The following is a 26759-nucleotide window of genomic DNA, read 5'->3' as shown; positions in this document are numbered from 1 at the left end:
ATATAGAAATTGCACCTTAACAGTAACAGGGTTACAAGGTTTATTTTTTTTATTTTTTATTTTTTTGTTGGGTGGGGGAGACAGTCGTCTACTAGTTTAATTAGAAGTTATAAAATAACGCCGCCCACTAGTATGCGTGCTACCCTGAAAAGCAGGCATTTTTTCTCTGCAGGCAAAATAAAATGTCATGGACTTCCGGTGGACGGGCCTTGTATGTGGCCGCATTTTAGCTGGGCTCCTGACTCCCGATCCCCCTGAAAGCTCTTTTAGAGCACAGGTTTGGAAATGGGATATCCTATCTGTGCTGGATGCCGTGGAGATCCTTTAGGGAGTGACATAATTACCATCTCGCCCTCCCGAATACCTTTCCCCGGAGTCTCGCTCACAAAGTCGAGCGCCTTCTCCCATCTGCCATATTGGCCTCGTGGCGTGCGGCTGGGGACAAGCGCCTGGTTTATTCTCGTCCTGGCTGAGACGGTGGATCGATTGGCCCATTTAGTCAGCGACCTATTCCTCACGGACGGCGGAGTGCGCTGGCTGCTCTTAAGGTGACTCGTATGAACTACGAAGCGGACCCGTGATCCCACGAGTTGCTGTCGCGGTGGTCGCCTCCCTGCATCATCTATGGATGCCCGCTACTCCGGTCTGTTGCCATTACATACACCTCTCCAGTACTGCTTACCTGCCCCGCTCCGTGGTCTGACGCCGGGAGATCGGCTGGCGGGCTTTCTGATCCTTATTGTGTCTGCGAGTGTGACGGCGGAGCTGGGGTGCTTCTCTGACGGGTGCTACCCTCTTCCCCTCGCTGGTGCGGAGATCCTGGATGGTTGTTGTGCCTGGCGCTGCTGGCTGTGACGAGTGGGGAAGCTGTCCTTGTGGTGCCAAAGTGACCTCCCCCCCCGAACCCAGGGTCTAGTCCTCTCCTGCTTGCCGGATCTGCACAGATATACTTCTGTACCCATTGGTAAGAGCCACTGCTTTTGGGGCACTTCGAAGCTGCTGGATACTCTTGCCCACTACACCTTTTGCCTGCTCTCCCCCCTCCCCCATATGGAGCTCTGTCAAGGGCAAACGATACTAGGGGTCCTTTGGGTTGTTGCTTTTGTGGGACTGTTTGGTTGAAGAGACTCCTATCTCTTGTTGCTGCCCTGTGAGACTGCCCACTTACACTCCCAGACTGCGACGGGCTGCTGCCCTTTCTGAGGGGTTTTGAATACTGCTGGCTATACAGTGATTTGAACCTCCTCCTGGACTGGTCGGCTGCGCTTCCTCCCTGGGACTCAGGTGTGTGTGGCAGGTGCTCTCCCCGGACCGGCTGGTTGGGGGCTGCTTGAGACTTTCTTTAAGAGACACGAGGCTCTTGCCTGACGTTCCACACCTGGTTTAGGCTCGGTCTGTTCCCCACTGATGTTGTCTCACTCCTTCTATACGCCTCCCCTTTTCTAATCTACCTATATACATGGTGTATTACTTTACTCTTCTTCTTGTCCTCCATCTATTCTCTGCTCACCTGCTTCTTCTCTTCTGTCATTTCTTATTTCCATTTCTCTACAGTGGCTTGACTCAACATCACTGTGTAGATGTATAAGGGGTATTGAGATGAAAACCTGGTCCAATGTATATTCATATCACTGTGCAATTTGCTCCAGTTTGTGTTCTCTCTCTCATACGTGTGATACTACTTTATATGCCATACTGTGAAATTTGACGTCACTAGCACATGGTAGCGTCTACTCACTGGATGTGTATCTTTTTGAAAGCTACAAACGCCATCTAGTGGCTGATAACAGCATTGTTCTACATTATTGTGGTTGCATTGGCTATGCACAAAATACTTTACCATGACCAGAAAATCTAGCAAGGCGAAGGCCTCTCAGACACATCTGTCATCCACTCAGCCTTCCTCATCTCCTTCTTCCCCGTGTCACTCTGTATCCTCCCCGGTCACCCCGCCTATAGTTTCCATGGGTGATACACAACTTTCGACCCCTCTGGCTGCTCCATCGGCCGCTGCTGCGGCACAAGAAATGTTGCTGGTTATTGAACCCATAATGGAGCAACAATTTAAGGAATTCCATAAAACTCTTACCTCGGTGGCCTCCCAAATAGAGACTCGATGCCATTGAACAACGTACTAGTGACGTGGAAGATACAGTCACTTCTCTTCAGTCCTCTTCCACATCCCAGGGTAATACTATTCAGTTCCTGCTCGATAAGATAGATGATCTTGAAATTAGGAACCTTAGAAGTAACCTCAGATTTATTGGGATTCCAGAATCTGTAAAAGGCCCGGGACTTCTGGAGTATTTGCAATCCACTTTGCCAGATGCCTTGGGTATTGCCCTCTTAGTCCCCCCAATGGTCATTGAGAGAGCCCATAGGTTGGGACCGGAGCGATCCAATAATGTTTCTCGTACACGTCCCGTAATTGCTAAATTCTCCATTCCTATAGACGTGCAGGCTCTCTTGGGATTGACGGCCACTTACTTCTAATATTCCAAGATTTCTCAGCAGCTGTGTCTCAACGGAGAAAGGAGTTCTCCCCAGTGTATAAAATACTATTTGACAACCACATACAATTTGCATTACTTTTCCCTGCAAAGCTAAAGATTACTGTTGATGTTACGGTTCGTATGTTTGATGACCCTTTCAAAGCTAAAAAATATGTGCAATCCATCCTGGTTTTAGATGCCAACGGCTCTGGGTCATAGACTTAAGGTTTCTTCTACGGTAATATGTCAACGCTATAATAGAGGGATTAGCTCTGTTCTATTTGCATTGTTTGTTTATGGGTCGGGACAGATAACGGACACGTTTTTGGGCCTCATTCTTTCCCGATTTTGTTATTTATGTTTGTATTTTTGTTCTAATTGTTCTAGGTCGATGTCTCACAAGACATGCGTACCTTCTTTTGTTTTTGGTGGAAAATGTTAGAAAATAGAGTTATTCAGAGCATATGGTGAAATTCTACCTGTCACAGAATTTTTTGGCTTATGCTATATTTTTCATATTACATTTGGTATGTGTTAGCGGTGAAATCTGGGTATGGTCGGTGGGCCCACACCTCCTTGATTGCTGCCTCTCCTGCTCGCTGGGATGGGAGGGCGGCATGGTGGTTTAGATTCTCTTGATATATTATCTTAAAACTAGACACCATTGATGGCTGCAATAGATGACTCTACCCCTACTTCTCTTGTTCACAACAATATCCGTATTGTTTCATGGAATGTCTGCGGTTTAAATTCACCTACAAAGAGACGCAGGGTGGCCACTCATCTCCGTCATCTAAAATCAGACATCGTATTTCTACAGGAGACTCACTGGAGGGCATCTGATAATATGTCACTCCGAGGTTACTGGATAGGAGAGTGTGTGGCCTCTACATTTGTCAGTAAGAAACGTGGGGTTGCCGAAGTTTTCAATAGAAACCTTGATTACTCTTTATTGGGTTCAGAAAGTGACCCCTAGGGTCGTTACTTATTGTTGGATGTTATAATAAGAGGCGAGCCATTTACCTTACTGAATTTATATGCTCAGAACTCACCGAATATGGAATTTTTCCATGCTATTTCTAACTTATTACTTAGTCGGCCCACTCCGAACCTGCTGGTGGGGGGTGATTTTAATAGTGTAGCGGACGAGGCCCTAGACCGTAGTGGACCTTCTTCCCTCATCTCTCCTGCGGGCATGAGGGGACTACGCCTACTGACTGTGCCCATGGCTTGTGCGATGTATGGAGGTTATTTAACCCAACAGACCGGTCACACTCCTATAACTCGAGTTCATAACTCTTTTTCTAGGATTGATTATATTCTGACTGCAATTAGTCTGGTTCCATGGGTGGTGACTTCTGAAATCTACCAGATAATAATATCAGATCATGCCCCTATTTCCTTAGATATTCAAACTCAATCTCCTGGGCTATCGCACAAGACTTGGATGTTTCCATCCTTCCTTGGCCAATCGGACCACTTTAAACAATTCCTCACATCTAAATGAATGGAATTTGTGGACGACAATTTGGAGCATTGGGAGGATTCTATCCTCTTTTGGGAAACTTCCAAAGCCGTCATGAGAGGTCATATTATAGCATACTTGGCTGGGAAGAGGTGGGAATATCGTAGCAAATATGATAGTTTATACAAGGCTATGGGTATGACATTTGCTTCCTATGAGTCCAGTCCTTCTGAGGAGAGCTTGGAAGTGTATAATCACCATCGCCAACTTCTTGAGAGTTTCTTGCTGGCTAATGCACGAACCCAGGCAGATTTAATGAGAAATCGTTACTAAAGATGGGGTAACAGATCTGGTCACTTGTTGGCCAATATGGCCAAATTGCATCGTCCACGTTCTTTCATTAAAGTCTTACGGCACCCTGATACAATTACCCGGATTTTATCTACCCCAGATATGGTTTCTGTTTTTCAACAATACTATCAGACCTTATACACGGCTTCTCTCGAATCTCCCCATCTCCATCAGACTTTATTAGAAGAAGCACGGCTTCCAAAACTTTCCTCTGCACAATGTGAAGTTTTAACTGCGGATATAACGGAAGAAGAGACATCAGAGGTGATCTCACACCTGCACAACAAGCATTCTCCGGGACCGGACATTTTTCCCGGGGAGTATTATAAACTGTTGCAGCCGCAGTTGGTGCCATTCCTCACCCAGCTATTTCAGGGTATTTTGAAAGGTCACCTTCATTACCCACATTTTAATAAAGGATATACTATTGTCTTGCTGAAACCCTCCCGCGATCCTGAATTGGTAACCTCATATATGTCACGCTCGGCATAAGTTGGGGTTCCGACAACCGAGTTTTGACTGAAGGGACAGCTACCTGTGAGGAGAGTAAACGAGTTGGCTGAATGTAATTCCTCCTCATGGGGTGGAAGCCAAAGTAAGTGTTAACGTTGGCTGGAGGGCGTAAAGAAAAGGAGGACTTCGTAGGAAGATAACTGTAGTTTTAATGAATAATCAGGCTGTACACGAATATTGGAAAAATAGAAAAAACTGGAAGAATTAGAGTCTATGGTTAAATGAATTGAAGAGTGAAGCTGAAGAACTCCGGTAAAGAAGAAGTGAAGACTGTGTGTTTTATGATTAAAAGACGAGGCTGAAGTATTTGGACTTTGAAGAAATGAAGACGTGGTTTGTGATTGAAAGACAAGGCTTAAGAACTTGGACTTTGAAGAAATGAAGACGTGGTTTGTGATTGAAAGATGAGGCTGAAGAACTTGGACTTTGAAGAAATGAAGACTGTGGTTTGTGATTGAAAGACGAGGCTGAAGAATTTGGACTTTGAAGAAATGAAGACTGTGGTTTGTGATTGAAGGACGAGGCTGAAGCACTTGGACTTTGAAGAAATGAAGACGTCTGCGGGAACCGCCGTTAGCACCTGGAGCTCCTCTACGACCTGGGACCCCGTGAGCGCTTCCACGAGTGGCAACGGACTTAGACAGCAGGACTGCAGCAGCATTTAGGTAACCGATGGATGAGAGCAACCAGGACCAGGAAACCTGAAGTAACCTGGGAGCACAGAGCTGGAGAACCTTTCACAAGGGGGTAACTTGAAGCACTGGCACTCCCCCTCTAAGCCAGCCCCATTTTGTAAAGGGAGAACACGCAGGATTGGCTGGACACAGATTGGGAACTTCATTGGTAATACTCTCTGGTCTCCAACATGGGTGCCCCCAGCACAGGAGACATACTTAGCTGTTAGCACACAGCTTTAGCCAGCTACTGTCTCTGACACACTATACTGTGTCACCACTAGAGGACCTTACCGCAGCGATCCCTGGCCCCTGGCAGCCGCACATCTGTCTAGGAGGACCCTGCCGCCGCAGCCGGGACGGTAACTCGCGGGAGCACCCACCGGAGGTAAGGCTCCGGAGCCTGACAATATAGGCCTATTACATTGTTGAACCAAGATTTTAAATTACTAACAAAGATAATGGCCAATCGGCTTCAAACTATTTTACCAAATATCTTAACACATCACCAATATGGGTTCACTCATGGGGTAAGGGCTGCTTTGGCTGCGATTGTGTCCCGCTCAAATCTTCATGATGCTTCTCCAACTATTCTTTTGAGCTTGGATGTGGAGAAGGCCTTTGATACTATGTCTTGGAGTCATTTATTGAGGATTTTTGAGCTACGTGAATTTGGGAGACCTTTTGTGCAATTTTTTAAGTTTCTATACGACTCTCCGACTACTACTCAGAACTTAATGGTAATTGGAGAGCTACAAGCGCCGTTAATGACCAGTTAAATATTGCTCTGGATCCATTGTTACGGATCTTACAATCTTGGTCCAAATGTAAGTGGATCATGGTGGTATCCCAGGAGCTTAAACTTCAAGCTTTTGCTGACTATTTACTCCTCTTTGTCTCGAATCCTGAGAACACCTTACCTCGGATTTTGGAGAAATTGACGGAATATGCCCAGATTTCAGGATTCAAGATCAATCCAGATAAATCGGAAGCACTATACCTGGGTCCTATGGTGAAACCTCCCTGGGGAGATCAATACCCCATTATTTGGGTTGTCAAAGCTCTTAAATACCTGGGGATACACTTACCACGTCATATTGAGGACTTATATGACCTTAACATGTGTCGGTTGATTGGAGGAGTGGTCGGAGAGTTATCCCGGTGGAAGCATTTACTGTTATCATATCTCGGTAGAATTTATTTGTTATAACTTGTTATATCCATTACAAATGTTGCCTATTTTGTTAACCGCAGCTGACGAAAAGTTCCTTTATAAATCCTTCAGGGATTTTATTTGGAAATCTGGACGCCCTAGAATAGGTTTATTAAAATTTCAACTAACCCGAGAGAATGGAGGGGTCAATTTGCCTAATTTAAAACTATATAGCCATGCAGGGGTTTTGTGATATATTAGGGATTGGTTGCATAAGACAGATTTTTATACAAATTTCCTTTTGAACCAATCGTTTTTACCTGAACAACATCTTTTGACTTTTCTACCTTTACACAAAGAAAAATTGACAGATGAGGTTGTTCGAAACCCCTTACTTATGGTGACATGGCGTAACTTAAATTGCTATCACTTTCTTTTCCTTCTGTTTGTCCTCAATCCAGAATTTCAGGATGGTACTGCCCCTGTTCCCTTTACAAGATGGATGGATACTGGGATTCCGTATGTTTGTGCACTGGTTAGCATTACAGATCGTAGACCTCTACAAATTGCTGAAATTTTTGATACATAAACTACCCCAATCTCACCTTTTGGCGATTCACCAAGCACAACATTATGTGAGTTCGCTGATCCGGGTTCTGTCTCCGAATGACTGGTCTAACTCTTTAGATTTATTGCTTGCTAGGCCGATGAGGGAAGGGGGTGAGGCTGGAGGGGGGCGAACTGTCTTCTTACATTATAAGATTCTCAATACCCCATTAGACCATGAGGTCATTACTACGGGACTGTCTTCCTGGAAAGCAATATTTCCTCATATTACTATTGGTAAACTGTGATCACTGAGTTATTCCCAGTCCATATTTTCTTCAAGTATGTATAGGGAAATGTTCTATAATATTTATCACAATGGGTATCTCTTCCCCCACCGCAGGTTCGTGATGGGTTTGTCCGACACTGATAGTTGCCCTAAATGTGGGGCGTCCAACGCCACTTTTATCCACTGCATGTGGGAATGCCCCTTGATACAGCAATTTTGGACTTCAGTTAATCGATTTGCTTCTACTTATCTCGTGAACTACCTTCCTCTTTCGGCAGAATGGACCATACTAGGGATTACGCCTATGGCAATAGGTGAAAGTAGAAAATTGTTGATAGTAATGTCAGCAGTTGCTCGCAAATGCATATTACAGATGTGGGTCAACACATACCCTCCGTCTCTTTCTTTATTTAGAAATAAATTATATTATGCCTTTCACATGTATTGGCTTGAAACTACCATGCACAAAGAGCTCAAAACATTTTATTTTTTTCAAGTATGGGAGGGTTTTATAGATTCCTTAACCCCAGAACTTAAACACCAGATATATATTTGTTTCAGACATACCTCTTGGTATGAAACACGTGTTTTCTTGGGAGACCCCCAATAGCTTTGTCATCCTCACGCTAAACTATGCTTCCTCGGTGGATGGCCCGGGGCTTTTGGGTCTGCCGACCATGCCTAGATAGGGGACTTGTATACTTTCCGCTGCACTATAATGCTTAAATATTGCTGTTTTCTATGACTAATGTGCTCTTTTATCATTATGACGGGTTGCCCCACTCGCGGTACCCATGTGTTTGTTACATTTGATAAATGTATTGCCTTGTAATATGCCATATTATGCTCTGATGAATAAAGAAATATTAAAAAATAAAAATAAAAATGTAATCTGCACCCTTGCATCACAGCATGGTTTGTGTGAGTACACCATTGTTCACTGTAGCTGTACTACCCATGAGCCTGAAGCTAGTCTAGATGCAGTGCATATAAAATAACACAAGATGGCAGCATCAAGCAAATTATCATTTCCATCACCATGAACATGATAAACTGATATTTTTTTATGACGTGTCCTTTTATTAGTAGTACCAGTAACAGATTATGGTGGTCATTCTGAGTTGATCACTAGCTGCTTTCGTTCGCAGCGCAATGTTCAGGCAAAAAAACAGTATTTCTGCGCATGCGTATGCGGCGCAATGCGCATGCGTGTTGTACTCTTACAACGAACAATGTAGTTTCACACAGGGTCTAGCGAAGCTTTTCAGTCGCACTGCTGACCGCAGAGTGATTGATAGGAAATGGGTGTTTCTGAGTGTCAACTGAGTGAAAAAACGCAGGCGTGCCAGATAAAAACGCAGGTGTGGCTGGGGAAACGTAGGCGTGGCTGGCCGAACGCAGGGCGTGTTACTGACATCAAAACAGGACCTGAATAGTCTGAAGTGATCGCAAGCTAGGAGTAGGTCTGAAGCTACTCTGACACTGCACAAAATAATTTTGTAGCCGATCTGCGATCCTTTCATTCGCACTTCTGCTAAGCTAAGATACACTCCCAGAGGGTGGCGGCTTAGCGTTTGCACGTCTGCTAAAAGCAGCTAGCGAGCGAACAACTCGGAATGAGGGCCTATGTTCCTCCCTTCTTATCTTCGGATAGTTTATTAAACAGAAGTCTGAGTGTTCAGCAGCTGTGTATAGAGAGATTAATGCTAACAGTATACAATTAATTCCAGTCATGTTCCAAGGTAAGCAGTGGTTGCTAAGGAAGCAACCTTACAATGTCTATCTCACCAAACTGCAATGATATCTAGCTTTTAGTTCAATGTAAGAGAGGCTTCCTGAGGTAGTGACATACTTGTCTACTCTCCTGCAAGTTGCAGAATACTTTTGATATTTCAGGCAGTCACCCGCACCCCTGTAAGAGTGGCCTAGGGAAGCAGGAAGGATGAGGAGATTAACAGGGGGAATCCCGGCGCCAAATGCAGGGGGTGGGGCTGATAGACACATTTGTAGTAATTAGCAGACAGCAGGCTGGGGAGAGCTCTCAGAGAAGACCTGCTGCTCTTGTGAAGAGGGGGCACAGTCTCTTGGAGACCAGCCCAGGGTCTACTGCACAGCCCAGATAGCTTGTTGCCAGTAAGGAGGGAAAAGAGGTCTCAGAGCATACTTACCTGCTTTTCACACTGCTTGACACTTCCGGGGGCGAGGCCGGGTTATCACATCACTAGGCCCTGCCCCCAAAATTCGGCGATTCGCAAGTCGACTGGAGGGGGCAGGGCCTAGTGACGTGCTGCCATTAGACTCTCTGGTTTCTAAAGAACTAAAATGTTTATGAAGCACCACGTGGTACCTTGGCACAGCCTCTCAGTTTACTGCTTCAGGTGGGCCCTAAGACAGTACACCTGTACCCAGAATAGACTCTGCAGTGTGCCTGTAGGGGTCCCCTCCTATTTTTCTGCCAGCAGATTATCTCTTGCACTCCAGAATGGTATCAAGAATGGATTATAAAAAATAAAATGGAAAAAAAGTAAAAAAAACAGTGCTGGGATTGAAAGTCTTTCCTATTTATCTGACCATAAATAAATCACTATCCGGATGATATATCTTCTCCATATAGTCGACATGCATGAGGTCGACAGATACAAAAGGTCGACAGCGCTTAAGGTTGACAGGTTCAAAAGGTCGATAAGTTCAAATGGTCGACAAGATAATGGTCAACGCAAGTTTTTTTTGTGGGGTTTTTGTTCAACTTTTTCATACTTTACCATCCAGGTGGACTATGATTGAGTATACGTTTCCACTAATTTTGCTATTACATGGTTCAACATAGAAAATGGCATTCAAAAATAAAAAATACATGCATCGACCATTTCCACATCAACCCTTTACACTATGTCAAGCTTTTGTACCTATCGACCTTTTATACATCATCCAGTTGATCCTGTCACTCTTTTTATCCTGTGCATGTCGACCATATGGGGTTGACCTAGTGACTGTCAACCCACAACCAGATAAAATCTACTAAATACTAAATCTATCCTAGATCTTATGCTACAAAATATTGCACTGAGCACTTACTTTTACATAGGCAGTACCCCGATGCAATAAATGACTGTTAGAGCTTTCTGATACAGATAACAACAGGTGGGAAAGCTGAGAACCAGAAACTGTATGCTACTACAGATTGAGTATCCCTTATTCAAAATTCAAAATCCCACATTTTTGGTACCCCTACTGAGATAATGACACATATATATGGGTGGTCTTCTGTATGCCGAATGTCGGGATCCCGGCGCACAGTATACCGGCGCCGGAATCCCGACACCCGGCATACCGACAACTATTCTCCCTCGTGGGGGTCCACGACCCCCCTGGAGGGAGAATAAAATAGCGTGCGCCACCGTGCCCGCAGCGTGGCGAGCGCAGCGAGCCCGCAAGGGGCTCCTTTGCGCTCGCCACGCTGTCGGTATGCCGGCGGTCGGGCTCCCGGCGCCGGTATGCTGGTCGCCGGGAGCCCGAGCGCCGGCATACCGTACGACACCCATATATATGTATATTATATATCTATATAATATATCTATATATACACATAAAATTATAATATATATGTCGTTATCTCAGTAGGAGACCCAAAAATGTGGAATTTTGGATAAGGGATACTCAACGTATTTATACTACAGCTGCAGCTACTACTTCAAAATAGAGTACAGGTGAATGGGAAGAGGCTGATAGAGAGACAGTTACAAGGTCGACATTCAACATAAGGTCGATAGGCTAAAACGGTTGACAGTTAAACGGACAACAGGGTCAAAAGGTCAACATGAATAAGGTCGACATATGGGCGACACATTTTTTGTTAGGGTCTTTACAACTTTTGCTGCATTTACTATTCAAGTCACAAACTATTACCTTTAGTAACCTTGTGGCAAGCCCGAAGTGTGGCAAGAGAAGCATTTCATAAATTTAGGTGAAATATGAAAATAACATTAAAAAAATTGTTTTTTTGTGTCAGTCTTCTTCCTATCGACCTAATGACTGCCGTGTATCACACCCAGCTGGATGACTGCAGAAGCAGTAGTGAGTTCAAAGTGTGGCAGAAATAACAATGGGTGCAGGGGAGCCGAGAGGGGAAGAAGTGGTTACATATTACCCAGAGGCGGGTCCAGCTCAGTTGCTGAGGGACATTGCCCTCCTTTGCAGTGCTCTAAGGGGGAATAATGACAATTGTCCCCATTTTCAGTTCCCGGCGCCACCCCTATGCAGTGCTTCGTGCATAGTATTTTGGGGGGAGGGGAGAGGAGGCAAGGCCACACCGCATGTTTTAGTCACCCCTGCTCCAGTACTCGGCCCATTCCCGCTCTTGATACCCTTGATGGGTGGAATATGTGAAAAATATATTATGGGATATACAGTACAGCCATCTCAACAAATATATAAAGTCATGTGAATAAAGTGTATTATTTACAGTACATCAGTGTTTTGAACTCATAGGCAAATATCTCAAATATCTTGAGAAAGCTTCCTGTAAGTTTGAATTGTCCTATATTAACCAGTCATACTCCCCATCATTAAATCTTAAGGGCAAGTCTTCAACGATCCAAATGTGAGTTATGAAAAGGAAATGGTACTTACCTGCCAAAGATTATTTGGTGTGCCAGTGATGATAGCTACTTCTGTGCATAGAGATGTCAGTCTAATATCCACAGATTGTCCCAACCTCGTAACAGATACAAATAAAATTAGACAAGAGAAACAAAAGGTATGAGAAGAGTTGAAATCGCAGGCACAACAAATTACTGTTCCACTCAAAGCCTTATACTTTGACATCGAATGGACAACACCCTTGCTCAAGTGAAACAAGGAGCAAAATTGTACTTTACGCTCTACCGAAAAGGAACATATTTCCATTTTATCTGAGCCTGCATCCAAATATGTAAGTCATGTAGTACCTAACTCAAGCAATGCACGTTACATTTGCGACAGCATCCATGAAGTTTTGATTTGAGAAGGAGGTAAAGAGTTTGTAGTTGTAGATTGTGATAGCACAGTTGTCAACATGGGAGGAAAGGGGGGTGTCATTCTATGCCTGGAAGACAAGCTTGGTCGAGCACTTCAGTGGGTAATATGCAGGGCCAACCCTAGCCAATTAGATGCCCTAGGCAAAATTTTGGCTGGTGCCGCCTAGCACCACCGCTAGTTCTGCGTCTGACCCAGCAACACTCAGGCAGTGGGGCCCACCGAGGGTTTACCTTTTGCCCCTGTGGGCCAGTTCAACCCTGCATAATGCCACACAGTAATGCCCATAATACACATAATTCCACACAGTAATGCACCTTACACATATGCCCCATATCAGGGACGTGTGGTGAGCTAAATGGCTCGGGAGGCACTGGCTAGCACCAGAGCCAGATTTACATGCAATATATGAGCCAAAGGGTACATCTGCTTTTTTTTTTTTTTTTTTCACTGCCCCGTATTAGTAATGACCATACTACACATAATTCCACACAGTAATGCACCTTACACATATGCCCACATTAGTAATGCCCATACTACACATAATTCCACACAGTAATGTACCTTACACATATGCCCCACTTTAATAATGCCCATACTACACATAATTCCACACAGTAATGCACCTTACACATATGCCCCACATTAGTAATGCTCATAATACACATAATTCCACACAATAATGCACCTTACACATATGTCCCACATTAGTAATGCTAGTAGCTTTTTTTTATAAAACTGACTTTTGCTTGCTAGCGTGCTTGCAGTCAGTGTGTGCACCCATGCAGCCCCCTGGATCCGTGACTGTGAGATGGAGGTGGCAGGACGGGTGGGTGCATGCTTGCACCTGTTAAAGGGACACCCGTACAAAGGATGTGACCTCACAGGGTATGCCCTCATTTGCAAGCCTCACCCTTTATTTTCGCCTTCTGGTTGGACACAGATGGCAGCAATGTATAGATACCGCCATACTTGCTCATTATACAAAAAGACCAGTATCAAACATGTAGCAACTGTCCAATCTCTTCACTGTTCAGTGTGTTTGCTGGTGTCTGTTACTCCCGGCAACTGCATGCCCTTCATTTATACGGCGGGAGCGATATGCTCTGCCCTCCAGTCTGACGCGTGGCATGGGCTGACAGAGAAATAAAGTGCAGGGAGAACACTGCCCATGTTATGTCCCTGCAGACACCTGGGGTCTAGGGGACATACTGTAACATGGGACACACATAGGATGGCAGAGTCCCCCTCCCCCATGTGCACAAGCAGTATAGGTGATGTCAGATTTATGTGGAGTAGTCTTCCAAAATACACATGTGGTATCATAAGGAGCCATGCGGTAATAACCTTATATGGGCCCTCATTCCGAGTTGTTCGCTCATTGCCGAGTTTCGCTATATTGCGATTAGTCGCTTACTGCGCATGCGCAAGGTTCGCAGAGCGCATGCGCTTAGTTATTTTACACAAAAGTTAGGTATTTTACTCACGGCATAACGAGGATTTTTCATAGTTCTGGTGATCGGAGTGTGATTGACAGGAAGTGGGTGTTTCTGGGTGGAAACTGTCCGTTTTATGGGAGTGTGCGGAAAAACGCTGGCGTTTCTGGGAAAAACGCGGGAGTGTCTGAAGAAACGGGGGAGTGTCTGGGCGAATGCTGGGTGTGTTTGTGACGTCAAACCAGGAACGAAACTGACTGAACTGATCGCAATGGCTGAGTAAGTCTGGAGCTACTCAGAAACTGCTAAGAATTTTCTATTCGCAAATCTGCTAATCTTTCGTTCGCAATTCTGCTAAGCTAAGATACACTCCCAGAGGGCGGCGGCTTAGCGTGTGCAATGCTGCTAAAAGCAGCTAGCGAGCGAACAACTCGGAATGAGGGCCATAGTCAGTGAAAATGTCACAGGTTCAGAAAATGCAGTTACTGGGCTTCTGCTGTCTAAGGTCTCATAAGTCAGGGGTATTGAAGCATGGTGGCTGGGGGTTTAAGGGACTGTCTGCATTCTATTTGACAAATGTAAACAGCAGTGTATACAAGTACTGATTGAATACATTTTGAAAAGTAACAGTTTGCAGACTGTCCCTCCCAGCATGAGATACTGCAGGGACATGCTTAGGTGCCCCTAGACATGCTTGGATGCCCTAGGCAAATGCTTAGCCTGCCTATAGCTAAAGCCGGCTCTGGTAATATGTCTCCTCCACTTCAATAAACTTCTGATTCGAAGTCTATTAAAGGTCATGGATGGGTTGGGGTCACATCTGAACCTAAGTCATGTGCTAGGCCTGTCGGCTCAAAACTGAAGGATGGTGAATCTCTCCCAGTAGTCCTTTATGAAGCAATTGATTGTAGCTTACTTGATATTTTGTTTGCAGATCTGAGCAAGGATCAGAAATACTTGCTAGAAATCTCTGGGGCGATTTTAGTCTAGCACTTGTCCACCTGATCTAAGCTGTCATGATCCTGATAGTCTTAACCATGCTGCTGGCTGACATGTGCAAACCGAATACTACGTTTGTACATATCTACTTAAAGGCCATCAGCCAAATTGAAAGATATCACTATATCATACTTTATGTTCCAATGTGGTTCAAAATAATGAGTAACAGCTCAATAAAATATGGACCAAGGTCTTTGAGTTATCCAGCGTACTCAGTACCTATGCCAGAAGTACTTACGTGTTGTTGATGCTTCGATTGCCCAAAATGTTTTTACACACTCCTGGAAAATTTGATGACAGATGAGAGGCTTGAAGTTGGTTTAAAAGCATTAAGTAAAATTTGGAAGCCTGAAGGACGACGGCTGGGATTTGCGGACATGAAAATGTATCAAGCCGATTTCGGCTGAAAATTAATTTCTGTGCTGAGGACTACCACATACTAAACCAGGAGCTGAAAGAAAAGTTGTCAGGTAACCATGAACATAAGTAAGGGGGAAAGGAGGGAATTCTGGTTACCCAGAAACCCCCTCCTATTAGCCAACAGCTCAAATGATAACAACAATAGCATATAATACGATTACTAGAGCTGCCACTACATCATGCAGTTTAAGGGATAGAGCAGAGCTGCTACACATGCCTAATGGTAGCAGCTTCTTCTACCAAATTTGCTGTGTGTGTGGATTTGAGTGCTCAATCAGTGCACTGGACTAGAGAGTAGCTGCCTGGAAGAAGAGACAGGCAATTTACCTTGTGGTGGGAGAATGTGTGCTTTTCTTTCTCTAATGTTTGCAGTTCTGTATCTAATGGTTCTTTTAAACCAAGTCTATTATCCTATCCCTAATACCATAACACCTAACACTAATACCCTAACCCAAACTACTAAACCAATCCTAGTACTCTAACCCTAAAGGGCATACTGGAGGGGTTATTTCAGAGGTTCCCAAACTGTGTGCCGTGGCTCCCAGGGGTGCCTCGGGACACTTGCAGGGGTGCCCTGGGTTGGGGGCCCAGGATCAATTCAAATTATTCATGGTCAATATAATAGGCAAAACCAGTGCTGGTGGCTGCCAGTCATAAAATATGTGGTCAAACAGAAGCAAATCTTGTCCCTCACCACACAACTGACCCTAAGGATGACATATAAACACGATCTACTTAATGTAATATTTCTTTCTAAATTGCTCAATAAACATTTTTTGGCTTAGGGGTGCCGTGAAAAAAATTCTGATATTCTAGGGCGACGTGATTCAAAAAAGTTTGGAAACCACTGGGTTATTTGATTCTTATCTGCCATCAAATTCTATGTTTTTTTTATGTTTGTTATGCTTGTGTATTTATTTATTTATTTATTATGGTATGTTTAACCTTTTCCTGCCCACTTATTTTATTTTTCTGCTGCGGGGTACACTGGGCTCCACAGGGAATGACATTGGGGTGTAGAGTAGGATCTTGATCCGAGGCACCAACAGGCTCAAAGCTTTGACTGTTCCAGAATGCATAGCGCCGCCTCCTCTATAGCCCCGCCTCCGTGCACAGGAGCTCAGTTTTGTAGTTGGTGCCATGCAGTAAGCAGGCATACAACTGGGGGGCTGCTCCAGCAGCCCAGAGAAGAAGCTTTTAAAGAAAATTGAAGACTTCAAGGGCTGCAGCAGAGACACTGACTGTGTTAGATGTCAGTCAGACATCTCCTGCTGCAGCTCCATCACCTCCCCCAGCGGCGCTGTACACTCCCGCGCCCTGGTTGCCGGGTACCTACAGCGGAGGCTCCGGTTTTCTTCCAAATTAATCACACATACGACCGCTGTTCTCCTTGATCACGTGGCCGCACTCAGGGAGGAGGTAAGTGGGTCCCCCCGGTGGGAACCGCTGTAAATCACGATCCCGTGCGGCCGGTGTGGCAGTACAGGGACCCCACTAGACCACCAGGGCATGGGCACAGGTCGGTTTTCTCTCATAAAACCGTTTATTTAAGCCCCCAGTACCCGGTGGTGAAGTCCAGCAGGGGGATAAGGCTTTGACCTGTAGCCCCTCCCCCAGCCCCAGGGTGCCATTTAGAGTAAATGTTCCTGCCCTGGAGCTGCATATCTCTCTCTCCCTCACTCCCTGTCAGCGTTTGGGCGCCATTAGGACAAGCTGAGCTGATCCTGGGACTGTTTGGGCAAATCTTCCTCTGTAAAGCCGCCTGCCTGTCAGCTATGTGCATTTTACAGGACACTTAAGTATTCTACATGTCTGCTGACAGTGTTAGTTAAGAAAAAGTGCATTTAGTCAGGGTTATTTAGTACAAGTACCCTGTGATATACATCCAGTCTTTACTGTGCATGTTATACTTTATCTATTGAGTGTATAGCTATACTTAGTATTACTATGTATTGCTAGTCCAGTGCAATGTTATCGCATGTCATAATTTCTGCATTGTACAAACTGTGACTCTGTGTGTGTGCATATAGCTGCTGTGTGACCTCCATATCATGTATCTCACTCAGATTGCTATCCCTATATTCTATAACCTGAAAGGGCTAAGTGCGTCAGGTTTATCATTTAATATAGGTACATAACAAAAGGGTAATATTAACTTGCGCCTAAAAGGCTGCACTCGGGTCACCACTCCTAAGGAGCACCACTCCTCACACAATGCACAACCAGAAAAAGTGGAACGGCTCCCAAGCGCTGCTTTATATGTATACACAGGTAGCGTCTCTTAGAACTCCACAGACAAATCCTCAAAAGAAAGAAAAGGACATATTCATGCAATGTAAATGTCCATATATGTGTTATTCACTCGTATAGATGATCCTCAACTGACCTCTGGGCAATGCCCTATGTTCACATCAAGGTTTCTTTATCTTTCCAAATTTCATACAGTCACTTCTTAACTATTGGTATATGGCTCACCTTCGGTAAATACCCTATGTGCATCAAAAGCAGGGCCGTAACTACGTGTGTGCCAAGGGGGCTTGGCACACAGCGCAGTTGCCCTGGGGGCGCACGGCCAGCGGCATGTAATGAGTCAAATTGACTCATTACATGCCGCCTCTGAACTGCGCCGTGCGCCGCGCTGGAGGAGAGAAGACAGGAGCGCCGGGCAGCGGAGGAGGAGGGAGGGGAGCAGAGAGCCGCAGCAGCGCTATTTGATTGGTAGTAAGCGCTGCTGCAGCATCCCCCTCTCCTTCTGTAGTGGCTGCCTGGCGCTGCTGTGGATGCATCCCAGCATCCACAGCAGCGCCAGGCAGCCAATACAGAAGGAGAGGGGGATGCTGCAGCAGCGCTTACTACCAATCAAATAGCGCTGCTGCGGCTCTCTGCTCCCCCTCCCTCCTCCTCCTTCTCAACTGACTTCACACGACTGCACCGAGAGGGAGCTGCACGAGGAGCCTGTCAGCGGGGAGAAGGTAAGTATGTCTCTCTCTCTCTCTCTCTCTCTCCTGCAATGTGTAAAAAGGGGTCCCATCTGCTGCAATGTGTAAAAAGGGGTCCCATCTGCTGCAATGTGTAAAAAGGGGTCCCATCTGCCGCAATGTGTAAAAAGGGTTCCCGTCTGCCGCAATGTGTAAAAAGGGGGACTGGCTGCCGCAATGCGTAAAAAGGGGTCCCGGCTGCCGCAATGCGTAAAAAGGGGTCCCGGCTGCCGCAATGCGTAAAAAGGGGTCCCATCTGCCGCAATGCGTAAAAAGGGGTCCCATCTGCCGCAATACGTAAAAAGGGGTCCCGTCTGCCGCAATGTGTAAAAAGGGGGACTGGCTGCCGTAATGTGTAAAAAGGGGTCCTGGCTGCCGCAATGTGTAAAAAGGGGGACTGGCTGCCGTAATGTGTAAAAAGGGGGACTGGCTGCCGTAATGTGTAAAAAGGGGTCCTGGCTGCCGCAATGTGTAAAAAGGGGGACTGGCTGCCGCAATGTGTAAAAAGGGGGATGCTGTCTGCTGTAATGTATAAAAGGGGCTCTACCTGGTGTAGTGGCGCTACTGTGCAGCGTAATTTGAATAATGGAGACTACTGTGCACCGTAGTATGAATTGCTATTATTTTGTTGCCACGCCCCTTCCCGTGAAGCCACACCCCTATATATTTTTCGCGCGCCTACGGCGCGCACTGCGCCTATCTTGTACGGGGGGGGGCGCCAATGTCAGTTCTTGCACACAGCGCTAAAATGCCTAGTTACGGCACTGATCAAAAGGTTTCTTTCTGGTACCCTATTCGTCTGGATCAGGCTGGGCGATGCCGGGCTCTTATACCATCATGATATATGGAGTATATCAGAACCACAAGTCCATGCAATGTCAGGTATAAACCGATTTATTTGTAAAAAATATATATAAAAATATATGTACATTCACTGTATCATAGGTCACCAAAAGTACACAGTATTCCCAACCGGCAAGATCTATGGCCCTCATTCCGAGTTGTTCGCTCGGTATTTTTCATCGCATCGCAGTGAAAATCCGCTTAGTACGCATGCGCAATGTTCGCACTGCGACTGCGCCAAGTAACTTTACTATGAAGAAAGTATTTTTACTCACGGCTTTTTCTTCGCTCCGGCGATCGTAATGTGATTGACAGGAAATGGGTGTTACTGGGCGGAAACACGGCGTTTCAGGGGCGTGTGGCTGAAAACGCTACCGTTTCCGGAAAAAACGCAGGAGTGTCCGGAGAAACGGTGGGAGTGCCTGGGCGAACGCTGGGTGTGTTTGTGACGTCAACCAGGAACGACAAGCACTGAAATGATCGCACAGGCAGAGTAAGTCTGGAGCTACTCTGAAACTGCTAAGTAGTTAGTAATCGCAATATTGCGAATACATCGGTCGCAATTTTAAGAAGCTAAGATTCACTCCCAGTAGGCGGCGGCTTAGCGTGTGTAACTCTGCTAAATTCGCCTTGCGACCGATCAACTCGGAATGAGGGCCTATATCACCGCACACTCCTCAGATGGAAAAAAACGAGGGAAGAAAAAAAGGGAATAATACGTGGGTAAAGAAGATGTAACCAAAAAATGGTCTTTACCAATTTCTCACGATAGGTGACGTGGTGAACCTATGAAGAGTGTCGCAATTCCACCGACGCGTTTCGGAAACACTGTTCCTTCATCAAGGTGTGGGGTGATAATGGACCCTGCCGGTCATTTTATCCTCCCTAACATGGTCACATGTCTTTAATTAACCAATCAAAATTCATATATTATAAATAAGCCATATACACATAAACCACATATAAAAATGCACTATTGTTCTATACAGAAATTCATATATATACATATTAGCTCATACAAGATTCATATATCATAAGACAATTTCTTAAAACAGTATTTTTCATAAATTGGGTATAATCAAAAATATGTAGTGGATCAATAAATTCTAATCCTAATGGACAATCAATGTATAAACTAGCCCGATCCCTCTAATTAAAAACCACATATTTCATCCAACTAAAGACCCATGATGCAGCATAATCATTCCCATGATGCAATGTAGAATTTGGAGTCCTGAATTGTGCTCGGTTACCATGGTAGCCGCACGTATTATACATCCAGTAGCCTTCCTTAGTTAGCACGGCACCAAGGACTCCCGATCCTCTTAAATTGTGTCCTATCATGTCCCACATTATTTCCGGAATGCGTGGGATACATAGTGAGCGTTCTCTTGATCCCACCGTCATATCTTTAAACTTCGCTCCAGACACTCCGGCCGGACAGGAAGTAGCGATTACGTACTTCCGGTCTGTGAGACGCAAACTCACAGGATAGTTCCGGGGGTCGTGGAACGCATCACTCGTCGTTTCTTTTTCAGCATCTATCCTATACGGTGCTAAGACGTAGTGCACCCGCTTAGAATTGAGACCCATTGGTACCATTCCGAAAAAAGAAAGAAACAGTATCATAATCTTTAAAATACATTTATATATTAAAACATATATGGATAATGATCATCTAATTCAATTTACGCTCAGTCAAGTGTACATACTTTCATAGATACACCCTTCTTAATGGGAACACAGGGTATCTTAGATTATAATTATTATTAATATATCTATAGATCTATAAAAACCATTTGGTCTCAAATTCGATATTCAGGCCCCTTGGTACGAGTGTTTGTAACTCATAAATTTTTCTCATCTCTGCTTGAGCTAATTTAACTTCACCATTATTTCTCCGCCAATCAGACTTTATGTGCATAATATTGTACTGTGTTGCCTTGCATTGAGCTTTTGACTATGTCAGCTACAAAGGGCAACGGTGCTGGGGCTGATCCCACACTGCGTGGTGTTGACGCTGCAGACACATTTGAGGATAACATAGCAGCTGAGGGTTCAGGTTCTGGGGGTTCCTTGCCCCCCAGTGAGACTGTAGCAACGGGGGTTCAAAATGACCCACCTTGGGCTACCTTCTCCACGCTATTGAATACGCTGGTAACTAGACCAACGCCCCCTATGGGACCTCCTGTGCCGGTACAACCGCTTATGGTCCCCGCGGTTAACCCGCCGTGGTCAGATCAACTGTCCAATCAGTTACAGCAATTGAACCAATCACTGACTGCTCAGAAATCTAACCCTCGCCCGCCTAAGACCAAGGGGTCCTCTAAGCGGGCAATTACTTCCTCACAATCCACCAATGTCCCAGACACCTCATCTGATGAGGATGGCGTGTATACTGACCCCACAGATTCTAATCCCGATACTTCTGATGGGGAAGCTGTTTCACAGGTGGATGTTCCTGACTTGTTGGAGGCTATCAGGCTCATTCTTCAAGTTGATGACTCGGAGCCTGATGCTGCCCCTAAGAAACCGGACAGGTTTAAACGTCAGAAAGTGGTTAAACAAGTTTTACCTCACTCTGACCATTTTGTCGACATACGTCAGGAGTCCTGGGGAAACCCAGGAAAGAAATTCACACCTCACAAGAAGATGCTGGCTCGCTACCCCCTCGCTGCGGAGCTAAGTAAAAATTGGGAAACACCCCCGCCAGAGGATTCGCAGGTGGCACAGCTGATGGTATCCTCAGCTCTGCCTGTAACTACCGTCACGTCCCTGAGAGAGCTGACGAATAAGCGTGTGGAAGGTTGTTTAAAGGCAATTTACACCTTAACCGGTGCTGTGCATAGGCTCACCATTGCAGCGACATGGGCTGCAGAAGCTGTGGAAGCGTGGGCTCAGGAGCTGGAGGCTAGACGATGCTTGTCATATATTGTCACAGCGTCTCATTACATTAAGGAGGCGGCTTCTGATGCCATTATTGTGGAGGCCTAGGCTTCTACTACGTCCATTTTGGCTCGCCGGATTCTCTGGTTTCGGTTCTGGTCTGTGGATATGGACTCTAAGAAAACCCTGGAGGTACTCCCTTTTAAGGGAGATATTCTTTTCGGCGAAGACCTCAACAAGATAGTGGCTGACTAAGCTTCTGCTAAAACAGCATGTCTGCCTAGTACTGCTCCTTCGGTGCCGAAGGCTAAGAGTACTCCATTTTGCTCCTTTCGTCCTTCAGGGAAAGCAAAAGGTCAGGCGTACCCGAAACAGGTTCGCACTTCCAAACCCAATAAGCCCAAACCCAAATGGGCCTGGGCTGCCCATCAGCCTGCTTCCAAAACTGACAAGCCTGCCGCATGACGTGGCGGACCTCCCTCTGGGCGATCCCAGGGTGGGGGGCCGACTTCTAGGGTATACCCAGGAATGGTTGAAGACCACTTCCGATGCCTGGGTACGGGAAGTCGTTACTCGAGGTTACGCCGTATCCTTCAAGAATCGTCCCCCTCATCGATTTTGCCTGACAGATGTCCCTTCAGATTAGGTGAAGGCAAAGATTCTTCATTCGGTGGTACAGTCCCTCCTGGATACAGGAGTGGTAGTACAGGTGCCTCTGGCTCAGAGAGGCAAGGGATACTATTCACTGCTGTTCCTAGTCCCAAAACCGAATGGGTCCTCCCGGCCCATTCTCAACCTCAAGTCCTTGAACAAATTTGTGAGGGTCTCCAAGTTTCATATGGAAATTCTTCGCTTTATTGTTAGAACCTGGGGATTATATGGTCTCCCTGGACATACAGGATGCTTACCTGCATATTCCCATTGCAGTGTCACATCAGCAGTACCTGAGGATTGCGGTTGGCAACCTCCATTACCAATTTCGGGCGTTACCTTTTGGTTTGACCACGGCTCCGCGAGTCTTCACCAAGGTCATGGAGGTAATGATGGCTGTGCTCCGCCGTCAAGGAGTCAGGATCCTACCGTACCTGGATGACTTTTTGATCCTGGCGAATTCCCCAGAAATTCTCCTACACCATCTGGATCTGACTATCCAGTTTCTGCAAGCCCACGGGTGGTTCATCAACTAGAAGAAATCTTCCCTGATCCCTGCTCAGAGCATAGTGCACCTGGGGGCGTTGTTGGACACTCACAACCAGCGGTTGTTCTTGTCTCAGGAGAAAGTCCTGAAGCTTCAGGATAGGATTCGATGCTTCCTATCTCATCCGCAAGTGTTGATACATTCAGCAATGCAAGTGCTAGGTCTCAACATGGTGGAGTACGCTCAATTCCATTCCCGCCCTCTGCAGAAGCTGATTCTTGCCAAGTGGGATGGCCTGCCTTACCGGATCAGGTCTCAAATGATCTCCTTGTCTCCGGAGGTCCATCTGTCACTGAGCTGGTGGCTTCAGGACCAACGATTGAGCAGGGGTCGTCCCTTCTGGATCTCCAACTGGGTTCTTCTGACGACGGATGCCAGTCTGAGAGGTTGGGGCGCAGTGTTGGAGCAGCACTCCCTTCAGGGTCGGTGGACCAAGGAAGAGTCTCTCCTCCCGATAAACATTCAGGAATTGCGGACGGTGTTCAACTCATTGAACTTGGCCCAGCATTTAATACAGAACAGACCTGTTCAAGTACAGTCGGACAGCGCCACCACGGTGGCGTACATCAATCATCAAGGCGGCACTCGAAGCCGCATGGCAATGAGGGAAGTATTAAGGATTCTTCAGTGGGCGGAACGCCATCTGCCAACCATATCGGCAGTGTTCATTCCGGGGGTCCTAAACTGGGAAGAGGACTTTCTCAGTTATCAGGACGTACACGCCGGAGAATGGAGCCTCCATCCAGATGTGTTTCAACTCCTCGTGCACAAAGGGGCCTTCAAGATGTGGACCTGATGGCATCTCGACACAATCACAAGGTTCCGGTCTTCGGAGCAAGGACAAGGGATCCTCAAGCAGCGTTCGTGGACGCACTGGCAATTCCATGGAACTTTCAGCTGCCATACGTGTTCCCTCCAGTGTCACTCCTGCCCAGAGTAATAAGGAAGTTCAAGCAAGAAGAAGGAATCCTACTTCTGATCGCTCCAGAGTGGCCCAGACGGCATTGGTTCTCAGACCTTCAGGGTCTCTCGATAGTGTCCCCTTCTACTTCCGCAGCGCTCAGATCTTCTCGTTCAGGGCCCCTGTGTATATCAGGATTTAGCCCAATTAGCTTTGATGGCGTGGCTCTTGAAGCTTCCGTCTTAAGGGCCAAAGGATTATCTGAGGCGGTCATTCAAACCATGTTGGAGGCCCGGAAACCGGCTTCTCTTCGGTTTTACCATAGGGTCTGGAATTCTTACTTTGCTTGGTGCGCATTTAACAATCATGACGCTTACAAGTTTAGTACGGCCAAACTTTTGGCCTTTCTACAACAGGGCATGTACTTGGGCCTTCGTCTGGCCTCCATCAAGGTTCATATTTCTGCCTTGTCGGTTTGGTTCCAGAGAAAAATTGCAACTTTACCTGATGTTCATACATTTACTCAGGGTGTGTTGTGGATTCAACCTCCTTACGTCCCACCGGTGGCTCCTTGGGACTTGTCGGTGGTTCTGGAGGCGTTGGTCTCCATTTGAGCCTCTTGATTCGGCAGACCTTAAGTGGCTTTCACTTAAGGTGTTGTTTTTGCTGCTATTGCCTCTGCCAGATGGGTGTTGGATTTGGGTGCTTTGTCCTGTAAGTCACAATATCTGATTTTTCACAGTGACCGAGCGGTTCTTAGAACACGTCCCGGGTACCTACCTAAGGTGGTGTCTTCTTTCCACTTTAATCAGGAGATTGTGGTTCTGGCCTTTGCCTCTCCTGAATTGTCTTCCAAAGAGCGGTCTTTGGATGTGGTACGGGCTCTCCGTATCTATGTGAAGAGGACAGCTCCTATCAGGAAGTCTGATTCTCTCTTTGTACTTTTTGGTTTTCACAAAAGTGGCTGGCCTGCACACAAGCAGACCTTGGCCAGATGGATTAGAATGGTGATTGCACATGCTTATGTACAAGCTTGTCATCCAGCTCCTGCTACTACTAAGGCCCATTCTTCTCGGTCTTTCTGACCTTCTTGGGCGGCCCGCCGTGGTGCGACCCTTGAACAATTGTGCAAGGCAGCTACGTGGTCCACAGTGAACACGTTCATAAGGTTCTATGCCTTCGATACATCCGCCTCCCAGGATGCTTCCTTTGGACGCCGGGTTCTTGTGCCCGCTACAGTGCGTCCCCTCCCATAAGGAACTGCTTTAGGACCTCCCCAATGTCATTTCCTGTGGAGCCCAGTGTACCCCGCAGCAGAAAACGATATTTATGGTAAGAACTTACTGTTGTTAAATCTCTTTCTGCGAGGTACACTGGGCTCCACAGGGCGCCCACCCTGATGCACTTAGCTTCTTTGGGTTGATATGGCATTAGCTGCTGACACTTTCTCCTGTCGTGAGAGTGTGGTGTATGTGGCTACTAACAGTTGTCGTCACTTTTGCCTGCTACTGCATTGGACTGGTTAACAAAAACTGAGCTCCTGTGCACGGAGGCGGGGTTATAGAGGAGGTGGCGCTATGCATTCTGGGAACAGTCAAAGGTTTGAGCCTGTTGGTGCCTCGGATCAAGATCGTACTCTACACCCCAATGTCATTCCCTGTGGAGCCCAGTGTACCTCGCAGAAAGAGATTTAACAACGGTAAGTTCTTACCATAAATCTCGTTATATTAGTTAAATATGTTTGATACAGTCTATAGTACTATACACCATCTATAGTGTTAATTATTAATAGTGTATTCCATACACTAGTGTTTAAAAACACTAACGTGTGGCGATCCTGCTCTCCTCTAACCATTGCAGAATGGTGTCAACGAATGGACTTCTATATGTCCATGGACGACATAACCTTATCTACGGCAGCTTAACATGCTGTCTTCAATACTATCCGCTTTAGCTCTTTGACTACCATATTTGAATGCCCTCACATTGATATCTTTTGGTAGCTGCCCCCCCTTCCCTCTTCTCCCCTCTCTTCCACTACTTCCATCTTTCACCTACTTTCTTCTTCTCTCCTTTGTTTCCTCTTAATCCTAAACGTTTGTTTTCTTAAGGTTATGCCTGTGATCACGCAAAATGTGAATCATTTCATTATCTACCTTAGGCCTTGATGCATTTTTTTTTCTTGTTCTGTATACATATCGGCCGGTCATTCATTTGTCATTTTGCAAAAACTGATACATTTATTAAAACAAGACTAATGTGCACATATATGTTCCAGGGTAGGTACTAGTTACTTTTACTGTTAAGTCAGACTTCCACACTTGCTCCAGTGTTCTGCGAAGCGGGAGACACTGGATTACATTTGGAAACCCCCTCTAGAAATCCTGCATTTGCCACTGACGAGTACGGAAACTGGGAATTCTCCTCCTATCGCTGTCACACTGTGGCAGTGGAATGTTTAGTTAAGCTCGTTACAGAAGCGTCCACTCAAACCTGTGGCAGTGATGCAAGGGATGGCTTCATATGTTGCTCATTGTTATCCCGTCAAACAGTCCCAAAGTTTGACAGCAAGAGCCAGTATCCTCTGTAAGAGAGCTATGGT

At 45.9% G+C, this 26759-nt stretch overlaps 1 protein-coding gene and 1 long non-coding RNA gene across 26 annotated transcripts in view; one reads left to right on the top strand and one right to left on the bottom strand.

Annotated features, from left to right (window-relative positions):
* Positions 1 to 26759, top strand: part of RIMBP2 (RIMS binding protein 2) — a 1046283-nt gene that overhangs the window by 296119 nt on the left and 723405 nt on the right. The window lies entirely within an intron of this gene.
* Positions 1 to 26759, bottom strand: part of LOC135069015 (uncharacterized) — a 109208-nt gene that overhangs the window by 45781 nt on the left and 36668 nt on the right. For 2 of the 3 annotated variants that reach the window (XR_010255211.1, XR_010255217.1), the window contains 2 exons: positions 15170 to 15382; positions 12113 to 12197 (listed from right to left, as the gene is read on the bottom strand). This is a non-coding gene — a long non-coding RNA (uncharacterized LOC135069015). The remainder of the gene's footprint in view (positions 1 to 12112; positions 12198 to 15169; positions 15383 to 26759) is intronic. The other variant, XR_010255223.1, reaches the window with a different exon arrangement.

This window comes from Pseudophryne corroboree, chromosome 1 (assembly GCF_028390025.1).
Source record: "Pseudophryne corroboree isolate aPseCor3 chromosome 1, aPseCor3.hap2, whole genome shotgun sequence".
Taxonomy (NCBI): Eukaryota; Metazoa; Chordata; class Amphibia; order Anura; family Myobatrachidae; genus Pseudophryne; species Pseudophryne corroboree.
This window is presented reverse-complemented; position numbering and strand designations above follow the sequence as displayed.